The following is a 23469-nucleotide window of genomic DNA, read 5'->3' as shown; positions in this document are numbered from 1 at the left end:
CTATTTTTATAAACCCTATTAATGATTAATTATTATTTAGAGTTTACACCCCGCGCCCTTTTTGTCCAGGCGCCCTTTTTGTACGTACGCTCTTTTTCCACTGCTGTTAAAATCTTTAATAAAAACATTTAAAGTGAACCTGAAGTGAGAGGTATATGGAACCTGCCATTAGTGGATAGCGACAGACCTCAGAGCCCTGATGTGGAATTTGGACCAGCCCCCCTCCCCCGCTACTAGCTAAATGTTCCCCCTCCCCCCCAGTATGGTAGCTATATATTCCCCCCCCCTCCCTTGCCATCCTCCTCTCAAGTATGGTAGCTAGATGTGCCCCCCTCCCTCACACCCCTCCCCATTACGGTAGCTAGCTGTGCCCCCCTCCCTCACACCCCTCCCCATTACGGTAGCTAGATGTGCCCACCTCCCTCACACCTTCCCCCCAGTATGGTAGCTAGATGTGCCCCCCTCCCTCACACCCCTCCCCATTACGGTAGCTAGATGTGCCCACCTCCCTCACACCTTCCCCCCAGTATGGTAGCTAGATGTGCCCCCCTCCCTCACACCCCTCCCCATTACGGTAGCTAGATGTGCCCCCCTCCCTCACACCCCTCCCCATTACGGTAGCTAGATGTGCCCCCCTCCCTCACACCCCTCCCCATTACGGTAGCTAGATGTGCCCACCTCCCTCACACCCCTCCCCATTATGGTAGCTAGATGTGCCCACCTCCCTCACACCTTCCCCCCAGTATGGTAGCTAGATGTTCTACTTTTACCTATAGACCATGAACAAGCATACAGATCAGATATTTCTGGCAAAAAATGTGACTAGATTAGCTGCATGTCTTGTTCAGGTGTGACATTAAGATTCTAACTGATGCTGGAATAATCAGTAGGGCTGCCAGGCAACTGTTTAAAAGCAAGTAAATATGGCAGCCCCTATATACCTCTCACTTCAGGGACCCTTTAAATTAAAATAAATACATAAAATAGAGGGAATTTAGGAAAAAACAAAACAGGTGCCCCCCTCCCTCACACCCCTCCCCATTACGGTAGCTAGCTGTGCCCCCCTCCCTCACACCCCTCCCCATTACGGTAGCTAGATGTGCCCACCTCCCTCACACCTTCCCCCCAGTATGGTAGCTAGATGTGCCCCCCTCCCTCACACCCCTCCCCATTACGGTAGCTAGATGTGCCCACCTCCCTCACACCTTCCCCCCAGTATGGTAGCTAGATGTGCCCCCCTCCCTCACACCCCTCCCCATTACGGTAGCTAGATGTGCCCCCCTCCCTCACACCCCTCCCCATTACGGTAGCTAGATGTGCCCCCCTCCCTCACACCCCTCCCCATTACGGTAGCTAGATGTGCCCACCTCCCTCACACCCCTCCCCATTATGGTAGCTAGATGTGCCCACCTCCCTCACACCTTCCCCCCAGTATGGTAGCTAGATGTTCTACTTTTACCTATAGACCATGAACAAGCATACAGATCAGATATTTCTGGCAAAAAATGTGACTAGATTAGCTGCATGTCTTGTTCTGGTGTGACATTAAGATTCTAACTGATGCTGGAATAATCAGTAGGGCTGCCAGGCAACTGTTTAAAAGCAAGTAAATATGGCAGCCCCTATATACCTCTCACTTCAGGGACCCTTTAAATTAAAATAAATACATAAAATAGAGGGAATTTAGGAAAAAACAAAACAGGTAATCTATTTTGTAAAAGACACTAGAAATAACTGTTTTCATTTGTATTAGTAAGCAGGGGTGGTTGGCCCATGAGGCCAAGTGGAGCAACTTTCTCAGGCGGCATGGGTCCTTAGTTTGTCAGCTATACTACCTATACTGGGGCAACTATACAAGCTATACTGGGGCAACTATACTACCTGTACTGGGGGCAACTATTCTAGCTACCTATACTTGGGGCAACTATACTAGCTACCTATACTGAGGGGAACTGTACCTGGCTAACTACCTACCTATAGTGAGGGTGAAGTGAATTTGTTTGATGCTGCTTGATCATTGAAAATCAGAGAGCAGCACGGAGGGAAAGCCATGGCCATATTCGGCGGGGAGGGGGGGCATCCCCCCCGTCACCTCCGGGCTCTCCCCTCTGCGCTCCCCTCCACTTCAAAATTAGAGTCCGGGCAGTGGCAAGCAGCAGACAGATACATACCTTCCATGCGCTCCAGCATGTGTTCCTCTCTCTTGTCTCTAACGCGACTTCCTGTATAACAGGAAGTCGCATCAGAGACTAGAGAGAGGAACGCACGTTGGAGTGCACGGAAGGTTTGTATCTGTCTGCTGTCTGCCGCTTCCCGCCACTGCCCGGACTCTAATTTAAGCTGGAGGGGAGAGTTCCGAGGGGAGGGGGGGTGTCCCCCCTCCCCGCCGAATGTGACCATGGCTTTCCCCTCATGCTGCGTCCCCTCCAACCCCCACAAAACGGCCCCGAGCGGGCCTTAGGGGTGGCCCAGGCCCCCCCGCAGGAGCAGAGGCTGCAGGCCCTATTGTTGTTACACCAGTGCCCGAGGCCATACTAACAGGGATGGTTCTAGACTTTTTGCTGCCCAAGGCAAACTTGTGTGGATGTGAGAGGGGCGTTCAGGAATTCCGCAGGGGGGCCCGGTGGGGCTACTTACGCCCCTGGCCTCAGGTCTCTATGAAATGATGGTCTGCGCTTCATTAAATACTATGTTGTCTGGTCAGTGTGCTATTTTATCTCCCCTTGTAGTTGCCATTACAGCTGATACTCACAAGCTACAGTAAGTGTGTAGAGATCACTGGTCTCCTTACTGAAACGGTTCTCAGCTTCACACCAATAGTTTCCTGAATCCATACGGGTAATCCTGGAGAAGGTGACAGTCCTGTAATCTGATGACAGAGAGGCACTAGAGGGGAGACTGGAACCATTCCTGCTCCATACTAGCTTTTCCACATTAGCAGAGGTGCAGGTCAGGGTGACTGTGTCATTTTCCTTGGGAACGGAAAGAGAAGCTGTGATTGTAGGCTTGCCAACCAAATCTGTAGATGGAAAAAAAAAGAACAATTAACAAACCCCACAAAATTAACAAATACTCTAAACTTGGCAGACCAGGTCATTTTTATACTTTTCTATTTTTCTCTCTAATGTGGGTTAATACGTCGGTGGTCAGTTTAGTTGTATACATTTTTTCAACCCTTTTTTGACACACTCTTGTTCCAGTATTGCACTTCTGATGTCCAAGTCACTTAAAATATTTGCATCTATGTCCACAAATGCTGAGCATATACTGTATGTGTTCACATGAATACTTTAGAAAATTGAGTATTTTTTTTCTTTTTTTCTTCTTTAATTTTAAACAGAGGGTTTAACCTTCCTAGCGTTTAGGACAAGCCTGACTTGTGCTTAAACTTCCCAGGATTTAATTTCCATGCAATTTTAGTACAAAACATTTTTTAAAAGAAAATTAAAAATATGTATTTATTTAAATTTTTTATGCACTTTATCATTTGCTGCTAGCCCATAGCTTTTATATTTGCTGCCCATAGAAAGCTATTGATTTCTTCACAGAAGCCCTAATCCTCCACCCGAGGATTACCGTATTGTAAGCAAAAAGGGTAGGTGTTTATATTAAATTATAGAAGCCAAATGCAGCAATTTGTGACTGAGACGGAGATATATCCCGTAATCCTGATTCTGCTCAGCCACATTAATAGAGAGGAAAAACGCATAGGCTCCTAGGACACTGCGAGGAATCAGCACGAGACCTGGCCATGGCATGTCAATTAGATTATGATAGCGACTATGCTAAAAGAAGTGCAACCACATGCAAAAAAAATTGCATAACACTGGCAGAAATATGAGCGCAAGAGAGAGGAAGAGGGATATTAATGAAAGAAAAGAAAGTGTGTGAGAAAAGCCGAAGAGAAACACGAAAGAGCGCAGAGGGAGGAAGAAGCCAGACGTCGAGCAGGTGCCCTTTTGGGGGGCGATTCCTGGGGGGGGGGGGGGGGTTGTTGCATTTTCTGGTGAAATTCTAGGTATGGGTGGCATGGCATGAGTGCCAGGTGTCAGTGAAATACTGTCTGATCCAGAGTTTTGACTGCATCAGGATCCTGAGGTGATGGCAGCATCAGGGTCAGATTTGTACTGTTTACTGCCCTAAGCCAGCTGTACCCATTCACCCCCCCCCCCTTCTTCCTCTCCTTCCCTCTGTAAACTGCTGCAAATGATGTCAGGCATCATAAAAACATAATATGGCAGGAGATCAGGCAACAGCTAGGGTAGGGATCAGCCTGTAAAAGTGCCCATCAAGGGTACAATTCCACAGTCGATCAATTATTCCTGATCACTGCAGTAATCGATTGGTAGTGCCCATGAAAGGCCATATTCCTCACTATTGACAGATTGATGGATTTGATCCAAAAGCAGATAAATTCCATTGATCTGGTCAAATTGGATAACAGGAATTTGAGCATTAATGGGTACAATTGATCATTTCCTTCCAATTACCATGGCAATCGGAAGTGATTGGCAGCCAAATTGTACCATTAGTGGTACAGTTGGTGACGTAACCTCATACCCTGTAAAGCGCTGGGGGAGCTATCAGTGCTATATACAGTAAATAAATATATGTGTAAGACTCGAGGCAGCTGCGGCGAACAGCACCGCTGCCGCAGCTGCCTCCATGCGGCCATCCGCCCGTCCGGCATCTAGGACGCCGAGGACGGAACGTTTGCTCGGGCAGGGGGTTGCCTTAGCGCACGGGCACGCGCACAGACGGAACCTTTATGCGGGAGGAAGCCCGTCAGCTGACCTGCTGGTCGGCTGATGTCAGAGGAGTCCCACGGCGCCCAGGAATGGCTGATGGTAGGGGGGCATGCCAGTGGGGTCTCCTCTGCTTCTTAAGCCTCCGGGCTTCATTCAAGCTTTGTCTGTTGTCGTGAATACTTGCGTGTTAGCGCTCAGACCTTAGGCTAGTTCACTGATGTTGATGGTAAGGATTTCACACCTAGACTAGGATATTGCTACCTTGTTATTGTTGTTTGTCTAGACTAGTTCCCGGGTGTTGATGCTAAGGATTTCACACCCAGACTAGGATATTGCTTACTGTATTGATCTCCTATGCAGGGATGCTCAGCAGAGCTCGAATATTTGAGTAGCTCGAATATTCGAGCTCTTTTTCAGCTATTCGAATGGGCTATTCGAGTGAACTCGAATAGCCCACTCACTATTCGCGCTATTCGAACAAACAGCGCTATTCGAGCAAAAACCTGTTTATTTGGGCTATTTCAATGGTAGTGATGCTGACGTACATAAATCTCAGCCATGGCCGTTAGCAACGTCTGAATTTCACGAAATGTCTCATGCAGGTAGAAGACATATTGTTAGACTTGGATTCCAAAGATGGGGTCCCTACATCTCTGCAAACCAGAGTTACAGGGGTCCAAAATTGGTAAAATCCCCCATAGGCTTTCATTGCCTCCCTATTTCACTTTCCAAAATCTCACATCTTTTCAAAGGGCAATAGCTCAGCAGTGGCAAATTTTCTAGCATTGTATTTGTAGGGACCCTTAGGGGGAACATGACTGGAGAGTTTCGGGCCCCTAGGCCGAAGAGGTCATAGCCTAGGGTCACAAAAACCTGTTTATTTGGGCTATTTCAATGGTAGTGATGCTGACGTACATAAATCTCAGCCATGGCCGTTAGCAACGTCTGAATTTCACGAAATATCTCATGCAGGTAGAAGACATATTGTTAGACTTGGATTCCAAAGATGGGGTCCCTACATTTCTGCAAACCAGAGTTACAGGGGTCCAAAATTGGTAAAATCCCCCATAGGCTTTCATTGCCTCCCTATTTCACTTTCCAAAATCTCACAACTTTTCAAAGGGCAATGGCTCAGCAGTACCAAATTTTCTAGCATTGTAGGGACTCTTAGGGGGATCATGACTGGTGAGTTTTGCCACTGCTGAGCCATTGCCCTTTGAAATGGTGTGAGATTTTGGAACGGTAAATAGTAGGCCCAATGAAAGCCTATGGGGGATTTTACCAATTTTGGAGCCCTGTAACTCTGGTTTGCAGAGATGTAGAGACCCCATCTTTGGAATCCAAGTCTAACAATATGTCTTCTACCTGCATGAGACATTTCGTGAGAACGTTGCTAACGGCCATGGCTGAGATTTATGTACGTCAGCATCACTACCATTGAAATAGCCCAAATAAACAGGTTTTTGTGACCCTAGGCTATGACCTCTTCAGCCTAGGGGCCCGAAACTCACCAGTCATGTTCCCCCTAAGGGTCCCTACAATGCTAGAAAATTTGCCACTGCTGAGCCATTGCCCTTTGAAAAGATGTGAGATTTTGGAAAGTGAAATAGGGAGGCAATGAAAGCCTATGGGGGATTTTACCAATTTTGGACCCCTGTAACTCTGGTTTGCAGAGATGTAGGGACCCCATCTTTGGAATCCAAGTCTAACAATATGTCTTCTACCTGCATGAGACATTTCGTGAGATTCAGACGTTGCTAACGGCCATGGCTGAGATTTATGTACGTCAGCATCACTACCATTGAAATAGCCCAAATAAACAGGTTTTTGTGACCCTAGGCTATGACCTCTTCGGCCTAGGGGCCCGAAACTCACCAGTCATGTTCCCCCTAAGGGTCCCTACAATGCTAGGAAATTTGCCACTGCTGAGCAATTGCCCTTTGAAAAGATGTGAGATTTTGGAACGTGAAATAGGGAGGCAATGAAAGCCTACGGGGGATTTTACCAATTTTGGACCCCTGTAACTCTGGTTTGCAGAGATGTAGGGACTCCATCTTTGGAATCCAAGTCTAACAATATGTCTTCTACCTGCATGAGACATTTCGTGAAATTCAGACATTGCTAACGGCCTTGGCTGAGATTTATGTACGTCACCATCACTACCATTGAAATAGCCCAAATAAACAGGTTTTTGTGACCCTAGGCTATGACTAGTGTTGGGCGAACAGTGTTCGCCACTGTTCGGGTTCTGCAGAACATCACCCTGTTCGGGTGATGTTCGAGTTCGGCCGAATACCTGACGGTGCTCGGCCAAACCGTTCGGCCGCACGGCCGAACTAAGAGCGCATGGCCGAACGTTCCCCGAACGTTCGGCTAGCGCTGTGATTGGCCGAACGGTCACGTGGTTCGGGTAAATAAATACCCGAACCACGTCATATCTCCGCCATTTCTCTGTGGGTTTAGCTTTGGGTAGGCAGGCAGGGTAGTTTGCTCTCCAGCCACGCTAGCCAGGGTCCCCCCCAGTCATTGTGTGTCGCTGCTGGGAACAGTAGTACACCGCTCGCTCAGCCACACTATATATAGCATTGTTTACTGCCACTGTGTACCTCGCTCAGCCACGCTATATATAGCATTGTGTTTACTGACACTCTGTGTACACGGCTCAGCCTGACTATATAGCATTGTGTGTACTGCCACTGTGTACCTCGCTCAGCCAGACTATATATAGCATTGTTTACTGACACTCTGGACACGGCTCAGCCTGACTATATAGCATTGTGTGTACTGCCACTGTGTACCTCGCTCAGCCACGCTATATATAGCATTGTGTTTACTGACACTCTGTGTACACGGCTCAGCCTGACTATATAGCATTGTGTGTACTGCCACTGTGTACCTCGCTCAGCCAGACTATATATAGAATTGTTTACTGACACTCTGTACACGGCTCAGCCTGACTATATAGCATTGTGTGTACTGCCACTGTGTACCTCGCTCAGCCAGACTATATATAGCATTGTTTACTGACACTCTGTACACGGCTCAGCCTGACTATATAGCATTGTTGTACTGCCACTGTGTACCTCGCTCAGCCACGCTATATATAGCATTGTGTTTACTGACACTCTGTGTACACGGCTCAGCCTGACTATATAGCATTGTGTGTACTGGCACTGTGTACCTCGCTCAGCCACGCTATATATAGCATTGTTTACTGACACTCTGTGTACACGGCTCAGCCACACTATATAGCATTGTGTTTACTGCCACTCTGATTCTGCTGGGAACAGTAGTACACCGCTCGCTCAGCCAGACTATATAGCATTGTGTTTACTGCCACTCTGTGTACACCGCTCAGCCACACTATATAGCATTGCGTACTCTGCCAGTCAGTGTGTATATTGCTGGGATCAGTAATACTCCACTCACCGTCAACCACTATATGAGCTCACCATGAGTTCCCCAGAGACCTCCGCTGTGAGCAGCACTCCCAACAACAGCAACAGCCAACGCCCCACGCCAGCTATAACATCCACCCCAGCAGCCAGTGGTCAGCAGCAGCCCTCCCCGGAGGAGAACGTTGTGTCCATCGGTCCGTCGCCAGAGCGATTAATGAGGGCTGCCATTGAGGAGATGATGGGGCCTGATGTGGAGGAGGAGGTCTGGCTCAGGCCAGCATCCCAAGTTAATGTTGAGGACGATGAGGGGTCTGTGTCTGGGGATGTTGGGGTGGCAGAGGTGGTGGGTGGGTCAGACTCAGGAGAAGAGTTGTATTATGAGGATGATGATCGGGACCATCTGTATGTGCCTCAGAGTCCGACCCCGGAAAACATGTTGTATCGTGTGTTTAGGTACTAAAATCTGCGTTCCCAGTAGTGTTGGGCGAACAGTGTTTGCCACTGTTCGGGTTCTGCAGAACATCACCCCGTTCGGGGTGACTATATAGCAGACTATATAGCATTGTGTTTAATGCCACTCTGTGTACACGGCTCAGCCACACTATATAGCATTGTGTTTACTGCCACTCTGTGTCTGCTGGGAACAGTAGTACACCGCTCACCCGCCACTGTATATCATTGTGCTCTGTGTCGCTGCTGGCAATAGTGGTACACCGCTCACCCACCACTGTATAGCATTTCTGTACTGCCACTGTACTGCTGCCAGTCAGCGTGTACTTTAAGGATAAGTGAAATGAGGAAGAAATCCGGTGAAAGAGGGAGGGGCAAGGGAAGAGGTGTTTCCCCTGACGGTTCACGTACAGGCCACAGGGGAGCACCCAAGAAAACCCACTCAATACCGCCCATGTTGTCCAGGACAACCACCCTCACAGATCCAAAAGAACAGGACCAGATAATTACTTGGATGACCTCTCAAGCGTCCAGCAGTGGGTTAAGCAGCACCAGCACATCATCACGCACGAGGTCCGAGTCCTCAGCCAGTTACAAGGAGCCAGTGGGCACAAAGCTGACACAACCGGCAGCGACACCACGCACACAACTGCCAGATAACCAGACGACGTTGGAGTGAGCTGCGCAGAGGTTGTTCTGGGGAGCTCTACTCCACGGCGGCGGCCCCCCACAATGACATATGACGAGTTTGAGGAGATGGAAGAGGAGGGTATGGACAATGTGGACATGGACATAGACCCAGATTTTGTTTGTGAACGAGAACATCGCCGTCGTAGCAGCAGCAAAGATGAGTCTGTTGAAGAACCCACTTCTGCACGAGTTCGTCTTGTGCCACAAGGTAGGCGGCGCGCAATTTCAGGCACCACAAGTGTGGACGTTCAAGTGAGAGGCAAAAGAGGCGCAAACAGAAATCGCCAGCAAGGCAGGTGCTCCAAAGTCTGGGCTTTCTTTGAAGACTGCACTGAGGATGTTACCATGGCGATTTGCAAGACCCGTGTGCAAGACCCGCCTGAGCAGGGGGAAAAGTATTAACAACCTCTCCACCACCAGCATGAGCCGCCACATGCTATCCAAACATCCCACTCTGTGGGCAAACGCGGCAGGACAGGGTACCACCAGCAACACTGCCTCCCTTGGGTTCACCAGACTCACCACCAGACCCGCCTCAGCAGCAGCAGTAGCCCAGCCATTGCGTGGTTCACAACATTCGCAAACATCAGACGACGCTGACACTGTCACTTTCCGGACTAGTGCTTTTGAGGTCTCCCAGTGTTCATCAAACACAACAACCAACAGCCCTTCGGTGTGCAGCCCTACGGTTCAGTTGTCTGTGTCGGAGATGTTTGAGCGCAAGAGGAAATTGCCAGCAAATGACCCCCGGGCCGTGGCAGTAACAGCCAGCATAGCCAAGCTTCTGGCCTGCGAAATGCTGCCATATCGAGTGGTGGAGACAAACAGCTTCAAGGGCATGATGTCAGTGGCCATCCCACGTTATGTGGTTCCCAGCCGCTACCACTTTGCGCGCTCTGCAGTGCCTGAGTTGCATGAGCACGTGGTCAGCAAAATAACCCGAAGCTTGAAGAATGCCGTTGCCTGCAAGGTTCACCTCACCACTGACACCTGGACGAGTTCGTTCGGCCAGGGTCGATACATCTCCCTTACCGCGCACTGGGTGAACCTTGTGGAGCCTGGCAGCGATTCCTCACCTGCTACGGCACGGGTGTTGCCCACGCTGCAAACAGCTGCACCGCCGCCCCTCCCACTGGATAACAACAGCAGCACCTACCTCTCTGACTCCTTCTCCTCCAACGCATCTTAAAGCTGTACCTCATCCGGAAACGCTAACCCAGCACCAGCAGCAGTAGGATCGTGGAAGCAGTGCAGCACAGCTGTTGGCATGCGTCAGCAAGCGTTGCTGAAGCTGATCTGCCTTGGGGATAAGCAGCACACAGGGGAGGAAATTTGGAGGGGAATAAAGGAACAGACGGATTTGTGGCTGGAACCGCTGGACCTGAAACCGGGCATGAAGCTAGACACCTGGCACGAACTGGCCATGTACGCAATAGAGGTGCTGGCTTGCCCGGCAGCCAGTGTTATGTCAGAACGCTGTTTCAGTGCTGCCGGAGGCATCGTCACAGATCGGCGTATCCGCCTCTCCACAGAAAATGCAGACCGTCTGACTCAAATTAAAATGAATCAATCCTGGATTGGAAACGACTACGCAACACTCCAGGACCCCAACCAAGTAACATGACCAATGAACATTTGGGATGGTTTAGCGTTTCCGGTCCCTGTTTATTGAACCTCTCATCTGTATTACATTTATGACTGCATGGCGGCATAAAGCATTGCTGCTATATCCGCACGCTTTTTGTCCTCATGCAAGGCCTGTGTTGTGTCTCAAAAAGCATGGCCTTCTCCTCCTGCGCCTGCTCCTGTTCCATCACATGTGCTGCTGCTGCTGGGTTAGCGTTGCCGGTCCCTGTTTATGGAACCTTTTATCTTTATTACATTTATGACTGCATGCATGGCGGTAAAAAGCATGCTATCTGCACGCTTTTTGTCCTCATGCAAGGCCTGGGTTGTTGTGTCTCACAAAGCGTGGCCTTCTCCTCCTGCGCCTCCTCCTGTTCCATCACGTCTGCTGCTGCTGGGTTAGCATTGCCGCCCGGTCCCTGTTTATTGAACCTCTTATCTTTATTACATTTATGACTGCATGGCGGTACAAAGCATGCTATCCGCACGCTTCTTGTCCTCATGCAAGGCCTGGGTTGTTGTGTCTCACAAAGCGTGGCCTTCTCCTCCTGCGCCTCCTCCTGTTCCATCACGTGTGCTGCTGCTGGGTTAGCGTTGCCGCCCGGTCCCTGTTTATTGAACCTCTTATCTTTATTACATTTATGACTGCATGCATGGCGGTAAAAAGCATGCTATCCGCACGCTTTTTGTCCTCATGCAAGGCCTGGGTTGTTGTGTCTTACAAAGCGTGGCCTTCTCCTCCTGCACCTCCTCCTGTTCCATCACGTCTGCTGCTGCTGGGTTAGCGTTGCCGCATGGTCCCTGTTTATTGAACCTCTTATCTTTATTACATTTATGACTGCATGGCGGTGCAAAGCATGCTATCCGCACGCTTCTTGTCCTCATGCAAGGCCTGGGTTGTTGTGTCTCACAAAGCGTGGCCTTCTCCTCCTGCGCCTCCTCCTGTTCCATCACGTGTGCTGCTGCTGGTGCTGGGTTAGCGTTACCGGTCCCTTTTCATGGAACCTCTTCTCTGTATTACATTTATGACTGTATGGCGAAAAAAAGCATGTTACCTGTGCAAAGAAACATGACATTTTCCACATTTAAAAGACAGTTTTACCTTTGAAACTTTACAATCAATTTTCTCAAAAACTATAAGCTCTTTTTCAAATATTTTTTTCCCTCTTGTACCCACTCCCAAGGTGCACATACCCTGCTAATTTGGGGTATGTAGCATGTAAGGAAGCTTTACAAAGCACGAAAGTTCGGGTCCCCATTGACTTCCATTATGTTCAGAGTTCGGCGCGAACACCCGAACATCGCGGCGATGTTCGGCGAACGTTCGCGAACCCGAACATCTAGGTGTTCGCCCAACACTAGCTATGACCTCTTCGGCCTAGGGGCCCAAAACTCACCAGTCATGTTCCCCCTAAGGGTCCCTACAATGCTAGAAAATTTGCCACTGCTGAGCAATTGCCCTTTGAAAAGATGTGAGATTTTGGAAAGTGAAATAGGGAGGCAATGAAAGCCTATGGGGGATTTTACCAATTTTGGACCCCTGTAACTCTGGTTTGCAGAGATGTAGGGACCCCATCTTTGGAATCCAAGTCTAACAATATGTCTTCTACCTGCATGAGACATTTCGTGAAATTCAGACGTTGCTAACGGCCATGGCTGAGATTTATGTACGTCAGCATCACTACCATTGAAATTGTCCAAATAAACAGGTTTTTGTGACCCTAGGCTATGACCTCTTCGGCCTAGGGGCCCGAAACTCACCAGTCATGTTCCCCCTAAGGGTCCCTACAATGCTAGAAAATTTGCCACTGCTGAGCAATTGCCCTTTGAAAAGATGTGAGATTTTGGAAAGTGAAATAGGGAGGCAATAAAAGCCTATGGGGGATTTTACCAATTTTGGACACCTGTAACTCTGGTTTGCAGAGATGTAGGGACCCCATCTTTGGAATCCAAGTCTAACAATATGTCTTCTACCTGCATGAGACATTTCGTGAAATTCAGACGTTGCTAACGGCCATGGCTGAGATTTATGTACGTCAGCATCACTACCATTGAAATTGCCCAAATAAACAGGTTTTTGTGACCCTAGGCTATGACCTCTTCGGCCTAGGACTGCATTGAACGCGACCCACGCATTGTGCGCATTCTGGACAACACCAATTACTGGGTTTATACCCTTCTGGATCCACGGTACAAACACAATGTTCCAAAACTGCTTGAAGAAAGAGTCAGACAGGTCAAAATGGAAGAATACCAGCAGGCCCTTGTGGAGACTTTAGAGAGGAGATTGACATCCTCCCCCTCCTCTAGCCAGTTGTACGCCGACAGACTGACTTCCGCAAACCCAGGACGACCAGGAGGGCAGCAAACAACACAAGCCGCAGCTAGTGCCTAAAAGGGAATGGTATCGGCAGTGTCCTTGGAGTGGGAAAATTTTCTGACACCCATGCAGCAGCACACAGAACAGCAAGCGTGCAGATCCACCTCCAACACCGATCGCCTGGAGAAGATGGTCAAGGACTACATGTCAGATGGCATAGCTGTGTTGAACAATCCATCTGCACCCTTCAACTATTGGATATCGAAGCTAGACACCTGGCACAAACTGGCAATGTACGCAATAGAGGCGCTGGCTTGCCCGGCAGCCAGCGTTATGTCGGAACGCTCTTTTCAGTGCTGCCGGAGGCATCATCACAGATCGGCGTATCCGCCTCTCCACAGAAAATGCAGACCGTCTGACTCAAATTAAAATGAATCAATCCTGGGTTGGAAACGACTACACAACACTCCCGGACCCCAACCAAGTAACATGAACAATGAACATCTGTGATGGGTTAGCGTTTCCGGTCCCTGTTTATTGAACCTCTCATCTGTATTACATTTATGACTGCATGGCGACAAAATTCAAATTGCTATCCGCACGCTTCTTGTCCTCATGCAAGGCCTGGGTTGTTGTGTCTCAAAGCGTGGCCTTCTCCTCCTGCGCCACCCTCCTCCTGTTCCATCACGTGTGCTGCTGCTGGGTTAGCGTTACCGGTCCCTTTTCCTGGAACCTCTTATATGTATTACATTTATGACTGCATGCCGACAAAAAGCATGTTACCTGTGCAAAGAAAACAGACATTTCCCGCATTTAAAAGACAGTTTTCCCTTTGAAACTTTAAAATCGATTTTCTCAAAAACTATAAGCTCTTTTTGCTAATTTTTTTTTCCTCTTGTACCCACTCCCAAGGTGCACATACCCTGCTAATTTGGGGTATGTAGCATGTAAGGAAGCTTTACAAAGCACGAAAGTTCGGGTCCCCATTGACTTCCATTATGTTCGGAGTTCGGGTCGAGCACCCGAACATCGCGGCGATGTTCGGCGAACGTTCGCGAACCCGAACATCTAGGTGTTCCCCCAACACTATTGGGCACCACCGGGGAAGGGTGGTTAGGGTTAGGCACTTCCAGGGGGTGGTTAGGGTTAGGCACCACCGGGGGAGGTTGGTTAGGGTTAGGCACTTGCAGGAGGGTGGTTAGGGTTCGGCACCACCGGTGGAGTGGTTAGTTTTAGGCACCACCAGGGGAGGGTTCTATGTGAGATTAGGGTTGGGTTAAGCTGTATTATTGAATTACGTAATGATTTTTAACTTTAATATCTTTTTGTTATTATCTCCCGTCTGTTTTAAAAACAAGATTTATCATTAATCACCCTTCTCAACAATGTTTATTGTTATTAAGATTTCATTATCCACCGGCGCCATTTCATTATCCAGCTGGGCCCTTGGTTCCTGGCGCCCTTTTTTCATGCACGCGTTTCCCGGGAGAGTGCAGCTCTGTGTGTTTATGCTTATTTGAAGCTGTTCCTCTCCTGCATGGCCGGATCTATCCCTTCACCAGGCACGTGCAGAGGGGGGTGCTCTGGGTGCCCAGGCACCCCCCTTTTTTAAAATCTTCAAAAAAGGCCCATCTGGCCACGAAAAAGATGCCCCGCCCCCAACTGTGATAATCCCCACCCACCCACGGGAAGCCCCACCCCCTCTGTGTGGGAGCAAGAAAATGGTGTCTCCCTAGCTGCACCCACTATGACCTTTCCCTCCTCTAGCAGCCACACTGACATCTCCCTCCACCTAGCAACCTCAGTGACCTCTCCCTCCACCTAGGACCCATACTGACCTCTCCTTCCACCTAGGACCCATAATGACCCCTTCCCCAGCTCCCACAGTGACGTCTCCATCCACCTAGCACCCACAGTGACCTCTCCATCCACCTAGCACCAACAGTGACTTCTCCCTCCACCTAGGACCCATACTGACCTCTCCCTCCCCAGCACCCACAGTGACCTCTTCCTCCACCTACCACCCACAGTGACCTCTCCATCTACCTAGCACCAACATTGACTTCTCCATCCACCTAGGACCCATACTGACCTCTCCCTCCCCAGCACCCACAGTGACCTCTTCCTCCACCTAGCACCCAAAGTGACCTCTCCCTTCCCCAGCGTTCACAGTGACCTCTCCCTCCACCTAACACCCACAGTGACCTCTCCCTTCCCCAGCACCCACAGTGACCTCTTCCTCCACCTTACACCCACAGTGACCTCTCCCTCCACCTAGCACCCACAGTGACCTCTCCCTTCCCCAGCACCCACAGTGACCTCTTCCTCCACCTAGCACACACAGTGACCTCTCCCTTCCCCAGCACCCACAGTGACCTCTCCATCCACCTAGCACCCACAGTGACCTCTCCCTTCCCCAGGACCCACAGTAACCTCTACATCCACCTAGCACCCAGAGTGACCTCTCCCTTCACTTAGCACCCACGGCGACCTCTCCCTCCACCTAGCACCCACAGTGACCTCTCCATCCACCTAGCACCAACAGTGACTTCTCCCTCCACCTAGGACCCATACTGACCTCTCCCTCCCCAGCACTCACAGTGACCTCTCCCTTCCCCAGCATCCACAGTGACCTCTCTATCCACCTAGCACCCACAGTGTCCTCTCTCTTCCCCAGCACCCACAGTGACCTCTTCCTCCACCTAGCACACAGTGACCTCTCCATCCACCTAGCACCCACAGTGACCTCTCCCTCCCCAGCACCCACAGTGACCTCTCTATCCACCTAGCACCCACAATGACCTCTCCCATCCCCAGCACCCACAGTAACCTCTTCCTTCACCTAGCACACACAGTGACCTCTCTATCCACCTAGCACCCACAGTGACCTCTCTCTTCCCCAGCACCCACAGTGACCTCTTCCTCCACCTAGCACACAGTGACCTCTCCATCCACCTAGCACCCACAGTGACCTCTCCCTAACCAGCACCCACAGTGACCTCTCCCTTCCCCAGCACCCACAGTGACCTCTCCATCCACCTAGCACCCACAGTGACCTCTCCTGTCCCCAGCACCCACAGTAACCTCTTCCTCCACCTAGCACACACAGTGACCTCTCCATCCACCTAGCACCCACAGTGACCTCTCCCTTCCCCAGCACCCACAGTGACCTACCTTTCCCCCAGCACCCACACTGACCTCTACCTACCCTAGTGTAACGATCGGTGTCAGCACACAGAGAGAATCTGATTATCGGTGATCTGCAGTATCACCAAGAATACAGATTATACCTGATTATTGATGATCTGCAGAATCACCGATAATCCAAGTATAACTAACCTCTGGACACCTTTATAGTGTGAGTGTTTGGTGCAACAGTAATGACTTTGAGTAAGACCACCCGAGGAGCAGGTGGTCTTTGGCAGTACAGGCGATACTGCCTTTTGGAAGGTACAAAGACCTTCCAGCAGCCTGAGAACTCCAAAGGGGTGGAGTCCCAGGGTAAAGGTAGGCGGAACCTGTGAGTGAGTGACACCTGAAGGTAGATGTCACTAGCAGGTCTGGAGACTATCTCTTAAAGGGGAAGATAGCTCTCGAGGTCGGGCAGGCCAGGTCGGCAACACACAGACAGATAAGGTACAAAGACAGAAGACTGATTCGGTATCCAAGGCAGGCAGGGTTTGGCAACAAGTGATCAGATATGCGAGGTACCGAATCAGAAAGCAGAGGGAAAGTCAGAAATGCAACAGGTCATAACAGATATCAACAAATGCCTAGTCTTAGGTGTGAGGTCCGTGGTCTCGACACCCTGGAACTAGTCTGAAGTATAACAGAATGATAACACAAAGTTCCTAGTCTTGGGTGTGAGGTCCGTGGTCTCGACACCCTGGAACTAGTCTGAAGTATAACAGAATGATAACACAGAGTCCCTAGACTTGGGTGTGTGAGGTCCGTGGTCTCGACACCCTGGAACTAGTCTGAAGTATAACAGAATGATAACACAAAGTTCCTAGTCTTGGGTGTGAGGTCCGTGGTCTCAGCACCCTGGAACTAGTCTGAAGTATAACACGATGATAACACAGTTCCCTAGTCTTGGGTGTGAGGTCCGTGGTCTCGACATCCTGGAACTAGTCTGAAGTATAACACAATGATAATACAGTTCCCTAGTCTTGGGTGAGAAAATCTTGGCATTAGTGACCTCAGTAAACAAATCGTCAATTAAAGGTAAAGGATAACGATTCTTTACTGTGAACTTATTTAAGCCCTGATAATCAATGCAGGGACTGAGGCCTCCATCCTTCTTTTTCACAAAAAAGAAACCTGCCCCAGCTGGTGACCGGGAGGGACGAATGAAACCTTTAGCTAAATTTTCTCGGATGTATTCCTGCATGGCAAATTTCTCTGGCCCAGACAGATTATAGAGATGGCCTCTAGGGGGCATACAACCAGACCTGAGATCTATGGGACAATCAAAAGGACGGTGAGGAGGAAGTTTTATCTGCAGATTTGGGACTAAACACGTCCGCAAATTCTGAATACTGGTTTGGCAAACCTTCTACGTGAATCTTGGTGTTCCCCAATGTTACCTTCACTAAACAATGATGATGGCAATGGGTAGACCAGCTCGTTAGCTGACCTGAAGCCCAATCGATCTGGGGGGAGTGAAGTTGTAACCATGGCATGCCAAGAATGATCGTGGAAGTTGCCATTCGCAAAACCAGAAATTGTAGACTCTCCCTGTGTAACACCCCCACCGTAACCCCTAACTCTGGAGTCTGAGATAGAGGGTAGTCACCTTGCAGAGGAGAGTCGTCCACTGCCGTAACCAGAATCTGCTGGTTCAAAGGAGAAATAGGAATCCCTAATTTCTTAGCAAATTCGTAATCCATAAAATTGGCCGCTGAACCAGAATCTAAGAAAGCCTCAGTTGTCACTGTTTGGTCTCCCCAAAATATAGTACAAGGGAGGAGCAAACGTTTATCATCTAGAGGTAACGACTGCGCGCCTAGGGTATTACCTCTGACTACACCTAGGCGGCAGCGTTTCCCGACTTCTTGGGACAATTCTGTACTCTGTGACCCTCCTCAGCACAGTATAATCAGAGCTGTTCAGTTTTTCTGTGACTCTGCTCCACCCGGGACAATTTTGACCGACCAATCTGCATTGGCTCTGATGAAGGAGAAACAGGTGGAGGAGAGGCGTAGGAAACATGTCTCACATTGTTCCTACCCCGAGTTTGTTTCTGGTAACCCAGACGACAATCAATCCTGATAGCTAATGAAATGGCCTCATCAATAGACTTCGGCTCAGGATGACCCAGCAGTAGGTCAGATACTGCGTCTGATAACCCCGACAAGAAACAATCCAGAAGTGCAAATGAATCTCATCTAGCTGAAACCGCCCATTTTCTGAACTCAGCTGCATAAATTTCAACCGGATCCTTGCCCTGCCGAAACATCTTGAGCTTCCACTCAGCGGTAGAGGCGATGTCCGGATCGTCATAAATTATAGCCATAGCTTTAAAAAATTCCTCAACTGATGTTAGGGCCTCATTCCCTAGCTGAAGCCCATATGCCCAGGTCTGGGAATCCCTTGACAGCAGGGTCTTAATGAATGTGATCCTCTGTGCCACGGTTCCCGATGAATTAGGTCTCAACTCAAAGTACGATAACACTCGATTTCTAAAATTCTGAAAGTCAGATCTGTGACCAGAAAACTTTTCGGGCACAGGCATACGCAAGTCTGTACCTGCAGGAGATCGCACTAAATTCACAGCCGTCTGTAGGACTTGTACAGACCCAGACAAAGCGTTGATCTGGGTCTGATGACCATCCAGCACTCGGATGAAATCTTCCACCAAGGTGGTGAGTGCATCGAGACGGGTGGTGAGTGCGTCCATTTGGTTTTGGTCTGCCGTTCTGTAACGATCGGTGTCAGCACACAGAGAGAATCTGATTATCGGTGATCTGCAGTATCACCAAGAATACAGATTATACCTGAATATTGATGATCTGCAGAATCACCGATAATCCAAGTATAACTAACCTCTGGACACCTTTATAGTGTGAGTGTTTGGTGCAACAGTAATGACTTTGAGTAAGACCACCCGAGGAGCAGGTGGTCTTTGGCAGTACAGGCGATACTGCCTTTTGGAAGGTACAAAGACCTTCCAGCAGCCTGAGAACTCCAAAGGGGTGGAGTCCCAGGGTAAAGGTAGGCGGAACCTGTGAGTGAGTGACACCTGAAGGTGGATGTCACTAGCAGGTCTGGAGACTATCTCTTAAAGGGGAAGATAGCTCTCGAGGTCGGGCAGGCCAGGTCGGCAACACACAGACAGATAAGGTACAAAGACAGAAGACTGATTCGGTATCCAAGGCAGGCAGGGTTTGGCAACAGGTGACCAGATATTCGAGGTACCGAATCAGAAAGCAGAGGGAAAGTCAGAAATGCAACAGGTCATAACAGATATCAACAAATGCCTAGTCTTGGGTGTGAGGTCCGTGGTCTCGACACCCTGGAACTAGTCTGAAGTATAACAGAATGATAACACAAAGTTCCTAGTCTTGTGTGTGAGGTCCGTGGTCTCGACACCCTGGAACTAGTCTAAAGTATAACAGAATGATAACACAGAGTCCCTAGTCTTGGGTGTGAGGTCCGTGGTCTCGACACCCTGGAACTAGTCTGAAGTATAACAGAATGATAACACAAAGTTCCTAGTCTTGGGTGTGAGGTCCGTGGTCTCAACACCCTGGAACTAGACTGAAGTATAACACAGTTCCCTAGTCTTGGGTGTGAGGTCCGTGGTCTCGACACCCTGGAACTAGTCTGAAGTATAACACAATGATAATACAGTTCCCTAGTCTTGGGTGTGAGGTCCGTGGTCTCGACACCCTGGAACTAGTCTGAAGTATAATCCGAATCCGAACATTTATATAGCGTTTTTCTCCTGTTGGACTCAAAGCGCTCAAGAGCTGCAGCCACTGGGACGCACTCAGGAGGCCACCCTGCAGTGTTAGGAAGTCTTGCCTTGAACTCCTTACTGAGTAGCTACTGACCCTAGCCAGGATTCGAACCCTGGTCTCCCATGTCAAAGGCAGTGCCCTTAACCAGTACTCTATTCAGCCACAAGTATAACACAATGATAATAGTAGTAATCTGGCTCAGTGTGAATTCCCAGGTCCTCCTGGTTCTAACACACTGTGGCATCTGACTAAGGTCTGAGTGCTTCCACGTAAGTGTTCGCAACGGCAGACAACCTCAAAGTGACCAGCAGTGACTATATATAGAGCAGCACTCTCCGGTGCCACCCATCAGCGATCAACCAATAGCCACTTGCTTTGAGGTCAGCTGACCAACCTGGTCAGCTGATCCCTCTTCATTTGTTATAAAGGTTTTGCCTCTCCGCGCGCGCGTATTCCTCAACCTGTGTGAACTAACAGACCCAGCCACACCAGAGGCATGCTGCTGCGGACAAACCGCTGTGCTGGACGTGGAATCAGCCGCCTTGCCGCCAGTAAATGCGGCAGCTTCTCCGCGTTTCTTCACATCTAGCAGCAACTATGCCATTCATGTCAGTACCCACAGTGAACTCCCACCCCCTGCACCCACAACAATCCCACCAATATTCAGCACCCACATTACAATCAACACCCACTATAACAAGCACCCAGTACTTGCACCAAGCACTCTGCACCCGATACTCACATCTGGCCTCCATGTGGCATTTAGTACTTGCATCAAACAGCCACATGACACTCACTACATGCTCCCCTTCACCCTATAGCTGGCACCCAGTACTCACACCTACATGGCACAGTACTTGCACCCAGCCCTGACATGGCACCCACTACTCACACCTGCACACAGCCTCCACACGGAACCCACTATCTGCACCCACATAACCAGTACTAGCATCCAAAGTACCTGCATTCAAAACCCATATGCCACACAATGCCCACCCATAGCTAGCACCCAGTGCAGGCATGGTTACAAGTATTTGCACCTATGTGATACCCAGTACCTGCACCCAACAACCACATGTTTCATCTGCAGTAGTTCCAGTTGCACTAAGCCTCTACTTGGGCCCAGCACAAACACCAAGCCCTCACATGACATCCAGTACATGAACCCAGAACTCACAAGGGACTGAGTACCTGCAATCAACACCTACATGATGTTTGATACCCACCTATACAGCTGGAATCCACATGACATCCTGTGCCAGCATCCAGAACCCACATGGCACCTAGCATCTGCATTTAGCACCCACATGGCAACAAATACCCCACTAGCCAGCACCCATCATCCATATGGCACCATGTACTCACTCCTAGTACCCACTTGGCACTCAGTATTTGCACCTAAGACCCACATACCCCCATAATCAACACCCACATGACACAGTACTCATATGGCACCACGTTACCAAGCCATTATATGCACTTAGTACCAGTCCATGGCCAGCACCCAAATAGCACCCAGTACCCACCCTTGGTCCGAACCCATATGAGACTCAGTACTCACCCATGCCACTCCCTACTCAATCATATCCAGCACTCACATGGCTCCCTGTACCAATTAGCACTCACATGGCACCAACTATTGTTTATTACCATCTGCTACTCATTCAGCACCCAATACTGCATAGCACCCACTGCAAATAAGCACCCAATACAAACTGGACCTTGGTACCCACAGCAGCTTGACACAGACTGTACTTTGGCACCTCAGCACCCACTGCAACTTAGCACAAACTGGACCTTTGCATTTCACCACCCACTGCATCCGGGCACCCACTGCACCTTAGCACTTACTGCAGTTTTGCACCTACTAATGCTTAGCAACCACTGCATATTGGCAACCACTTCTTCTTTGCCTGAAAAGAAACTTGGGTGCTGATCAAGAGGGACACAGGTTCCCAGTAATGAAAGGTGAGTCCATGCTTACCTCAGGCTCCACTGTGCCCACTCTAACAATGGGCACCTATCACTGCTGATTTGAGGTTGGTGGCGCCAAAAGACTTGATTGGAAGGAGACACAAAGTCTGCCTGATACTGCTATAAAAGGTGTGTGTGTGTGTGTGTGTGTGTGTGGGGGGGGGGGTTAAGACTGTCTAATACTGCATTTTGGGGAGGGGGTATTACATACACAATTTAGCATGATTGATTGATTAGGGCCCCTTTTTCAAATTTGAGCACCCCCTTAAGTATCCTCTGCACGGCCCTGCCCTTCACTGTGTGCATGCTGAGGGAAGAAACTCTGATGCACCGCTCCCTTGGCACTTTGGTGAATACTTTGCTGCAGAAAATATAAGGGTGACCAACATACATCATCGCTTGGTGGAAATGTATATTATCTAAACCAATCTTGAGTTGATTCCTGGAGGAGCTATAGGAGCACCATTTTCGGTATGTCTGCAAGTACAAATATGCAATAAGATACACCTGCAAGGAAAGCTATATATAGTCCTCTTTCAGGGCTGACATAAAGATCTGTATAATTATATGTATTTTTCTACTGAAAATTACATTTAATTGCCTCTGAACTTTATGTCCATCTTTTAAATTGATACACTTCTCATTTTTTTTTTTTTTTTTTTTTCATCATAAAAGATTTTATTGAGCATATGTTAATTACAAAAATTCAAATAAACTTGCAGTTGAAAAGCTGTGAATCTTATATATGACTACAATATATGTAAGATATCAAATGTATTACAGTAAACATTAGGAACGATAAAGAATAATGAGAATAATATTTAAATCACTCCAAAACCTAAGAACCCGGATTAGTTGTTTTAGCTAAACCTGTGACAGGTAACAACCAACTTTGGGGTTGAAAAAGTGTCGAGGCAGGTAGCCCAACAGGCTTACGACACTTATTCGTACTGTGACTTTGTTGTTAGAGTGATAACAACAGTTCTATAAGGGTGACTATTCATCTCCATATAACCGAGGTAATAGCTACTAGGAGGAATGAAGAGAATTAGTAGAGAAAAGAGCAAGAAGTAGGATATGATTAGAAAAAGAGAAAGAAGAGAGGAAGAAAGGTACCGACAAGGCTAGAAGTATAGGGGTATCAGTTCACCAAGTTAAAGTGGTAATTGGCTAGCGTAACTCAGCCAGTTTTTTGGGAGAACAAAATTATTGTGGTCTCCTAATGTCCTGCTTCTTATTTTGTATTCCATCGAGATGTTTCTATTAACCACAGATAACACTTGGGTGATGTTGATTTGGTT

The sequence above is a fragment of the Hyperolius riggenbachi genome, chromosome 6 (assembly GCF_040937935.1).
Source record: "Hyperolius riggenbachi isolate aHypRig1 chromosome 6, aHypRig1.pri, whole genome shotgun sequence".
NCBI lineage: Eukaryota > Metazoa > Chordata > Amphibia > Anura > Hyperoliidae > Hyperolius > Hyperolius riggenbachi.
Note: the sequence above shows the minus strand (reverse complement) of the source record.